General features: G+C 38.4%; 1 pseudogene; it reads right to left on the bottom strand.

The window, feature by feature from the left end:
- Window positions 1–632: 632 nt before the first annotated feature.
- Window positions 633–3,810, bottom strand: LOC103642397 (GDP-mannose transporter GONST1-like; annotated as a pseudogene).
- Between the last annotated feature and the right edge of the window lie 596 nt (window positions 3,811–4,406).

Consider the following 4,406-nt stretch of genomic DNA (forward strand, 5'->3'; position numbering starts at 1 on the left):
CGTGGGTGAAAAACCGTCGAACTTAATGTAATAAGCCGTCGAACTTACCGTAAGAACGTGGGTTTGCCGACGAATATAGCCGACGTCGATTTTTGGACGAACTTAAAGAAGTAAGTTTGACGGCCCCCACGTTTTTAAGGTTAAGAACGTGGGTACCGTCGAACTTAAATGTAAGAACGTGGGTTTTTAAGTTCGACGGGGCCGTCGAATTTTTTCCCATAAGTTCGACGGCACCCACGTTCTTACATTTAAGTTCGACGAGGCCACGTGGCCGTCGAACTTATGGGTCCTGCGTGGGTCGACGAGGGCTGCCCATTAAGTTCGACGGTACCCACGTTCTTAACCTTAAGAACGTGGGTACCCACGTTCTTAACCCTTTTCCAAAAAAAATAAAAAATACAGAAATGAAAAATTAGACACACATAATATCACATGCAACACGGAATATCACATACAATACAAATTTCAAACACATTGATATATGTTCATATCACAAATTCACACAAGTCCAAATATATAAGTTCACAAATTCACATAAGTCCAAATACATAAGTTCACAAATTCACACAAGTTCACATCCATAGTTCACATTTTTAGTTCACAAGTTCAAACATTAGATCCATCGCTCTCGATCAGGACATCGAATTGTTGTTCGAAAGCTCATTCAAATTCCCAGACTTGGTGACTTGCTTAGCACTGTCCATTACATGTCGCAATGTAAGCTGAAAGGAAAAGCTAATTAGTTGGAATAAATGTTTAATAACTTTGTAACTAACTAAATGTACTAGTTTTGTAAACTGAAGTCCTAGTCTAAGGGGCTGGAAAAATAACTAAAAGATTTGGTCGGACTGAAGATTCAATAGTTGACAGGATGTACTAAACTAAATCAGCTTGCCATTTGTGTTTAGGAAAGAAATACTGAATCTTGCCTGAAATTTTTTGTCGTTCTCTTGAGCTCCTCAAATGTGAACACTATCAAAGGGTTGCAAGCTGTATCCTTTTCTCAGCGCCTCCACCTCTTTCGGGTTGGATGGTAGCTGGCAATCCTCCTTTTCAGTTCTCTCCGAGGGGCTCTGAATTTTGGGAGAAAACAAATAGACAAGTCAAGTATGGGAACTGAAATACAGGGTGCAGATTATTCAGAAACTTTGTAAAATAAGTTACCAAAAGATGAACAAGAATTTCATACAGAAGAACAAAAGTATCTGATCATTACATGGAATAATCATAAAATCAACTGTCAAGGTTAGGGAAAAAAGAATCATTGGGTTGGATAAGATTGAACATTAGGACTTATTTTTTGTGAAGAAAATATTCAGTACTGAAATAGCCGTAATTGGACTAAACAAGGGCAGGGACATGGTCCCTGATTTTGTCAAGACGAGAGAACACACGCATAGCAGCAGTTTCGTTAATGCCTAAATTGAGGGGATCAAACAAATATATGAAACTTCTGCATACTACAGTTGCAGTTACATCATCACAGAGATCAAACCAAAGATATAAATAGTAGTACCTGCTTTGGTTGCATCGGAAGAAACCCTGTTAAAGTATGGATTCCCCTTAAACCAGCAATTACCCATAGTGCATGACTCCTAAAGAAGAAACTCCGTCTGGCGTTGTGTCTCACCAAGAACACTAAGAACAGAAAAGGAGGCAAAAGAGTGCTTGTAGTAAGCTGATGGGTTGATGGTTTGCTTATTTAGCAACAGATGAGCACAAAAAAACAACGATACCAATATATAATCCCAGACCTATCAATCGCTCTCAGGAACCGAACCAAGAACATGTCGTCCTGAAGATCAGCCCTAGCTGTCAGCATGAAACCAAGGAAGAAGCTCCGTTATTCCTCCTGCAACTGCATAGATTATCTGCACAAACATATCAACGGCTCAGGTGTTGAAGGGTCAACACATAATTATTGCAAGTCAAAATTTCACAGTGATTAGATATTTGGGAGTGAGCAGGTCAATCGGGCAATCAACTAGTAGCATGTGTACTAAAAATTATCTGGCAGCAAACACTTGTGATGGAAATCAACTCCTTGTTCCTCATGCTTTTCTAACATAGGAATATGACATACCATCAACATAAGAGCAACCCAAACTTGAGTATCATGCTGCTTCTTGAAAAAATAAGTTTCCTCAGAAGCAGTCAGGACATTGGCGACATTCTTCAATATAGTCAGCATGGCAACATTAATGTACTTCAAACTGAAAAGTAAAGAAAATATTTAGGAATAAAGTAAATAAGTTTATAAAAGGCTTCCAATTTCAGTCCGAACATCCTTGCTACAAGTACAAGGTTGAGTGAGAAAATGAAAATCGTTCACAACTAATATGGAAAATATTAATAGAAAATGTTCAACAAAACGACCAAAAAAGTTCAGGTTCATCTTTGTACAAGGCACTAAATGACCCTAAATAGAGCAGATTCATGAAACAAGCAACACAATTTTCAAAATTTAAAATCAAATAGCTGTCAGCCAAATTAAATTCATCGATATTTTTTAAAAATAGAAATAGCCTAACCATTTTAACCCAGAATATATCAAACTTCAATACTGATTCTCAAAACCATCATTAGTACTTATGTAATATGTATTTGTAGACTGGAAGGTGAGAAAATACTAGATTTGCATTCATGTTCATTATCCCGAAGAGAGTAAACTTAAGCACATTATGAGTCTAAAATGGAAAAGACAAAATGTCTCCTGAAGAAATTAATCATATTTAACCGCTAGAAAAGAAGCTAGGAAGAACTTCTCTACTTGATACACCAAACTGATGCTGAAGTACATACCTAAACATGCTTGTGATCAGCATTCCAACAAAGATTATATTCACAGGCAACCAAACTTTGATTAAATTCCATGTCAATGGTTCAGTTGGAATAGCACCGGACAGGGATAGTGTAGAAACTATGGTCACTGATACAATGTTCTGCAGTAACCGAACATGGAAACAATGCTTTAAAGAAGGAAGACAACTACATTGCATGAAAATTTCGAATGTAAATAGTCAGCACTAGTAGTATATCTGGTAAAGCATCAAAAATACTAGAGCACTCAAACCATAGCTAGATAGAACAAATTTGTTGACTAAGATCATGCTGCATGATGATATGCAGTAAGCCAGACCAGATAAGAGAGCCTGATTCTAAATCTTTGGGAGCCTGAGTGACTGTGCAGAACTCTCCCTTTTTTTGAGGCCTTACCATCTTCCAAGTCATTGTCATCAACACAGAAGGACCTTGTCGATGATCTAGAGAACATGAAACTCGATTATTATCCAGAAAAACATAGCAGATGGTGTTAGCTTGAAGAGCAGTTGCTGTGGAGACATTTCATTACATAGACAGGATAATGTTTGTGAATGTCTTTTTTCAGTTATAACTATCTGTGGAGACATTTTCATTCAGATAGAGAAGATCAGTGTTTATGGAGTTATTGTAAGTTTCTATGTTTTAACTAATTATCTATGGTGAGGTAAACAGTGAAATTCTATGGGAAAGAAAAAAGAACAAAGCACACCAATCAAGGGTCGCTTACATGCCTGTTTCCGATTTCTCTCCTCACAGGACTTGGAAGTGCAGTGAACCCCGCATTCTGATTTCGAAAGAGACCCTTTTCACCATTCGTGCGAGGGCTACTTACACTACCTGGTACATTTCTCATAAGATAGGCCTCAGAATCTACATGAACGTCTAAGTGAAGGACTCTACAAGACAAAAGAGAATGCTTGTAAGTTTAATTGGAGTTGTTTGCAGGAAGCCACCATCATCACACAATGTTGTGTTAACATCAGCCATATTAGCTATGCTATCAAACCAAATTCGAACATAAGGATCAAGCAAAGAATCTAGATGCAACTCAAGTACAAAGGGTTCTCCTTTTGTTGGATCGCTTTGACGATTTTGCAGCCACATATGCTTTAACTATGCATGCCTACTAATCATCATAGATGTACATTTATAGTTATCTGCAGAGTGAGTGAGTGGCAGTGAAGCCTTTCAAGGAAGATGTGCCTGCCCCCCTATGTTTCCTTCCAAGTATATACAACCACTGCAATGGTGGAATTAACCGACTCAAGCGAAGAACATCTCACTCCAACAGTTATTATCCATGCAATCTGAAGCAGGACCTTCAAGAAGACGAACTAATCTAGTGCTTGTTGGGTCCATGGAAAAGAAGAAGAACAACAAGAAGACACCTTTTAACAATTTTATCTGCAAACGTAAACGCCCAATTCAATCGCAGACCACTCCTCATGTTCGTGCGCGCGCCCTCCTTCGCACAAACTGTACCCGTCGATCAAAACCGAGAGAAGAAGCAGAATTACTTGGCTTATTGGGTCCCCAAGCAAGAAATCAAAAATCACTGAGAGAAGAGAAACCGAGGAGAGCGC

This window comes from Zea mays, chromosome 10 (assembly GCF_902167145.1).
Source record: "Zea mays cultivar B73 chromosome 10, Zm-B73-REFERENCE-NAM-5.0, whole genome shotgun sequence".
Classification (NCBI taxonomy): Eukaryota; Viridiplantae; Streptophyta; class Magnoliopsida; order Poales; family Poaceae; genus Zea; species Zea mays.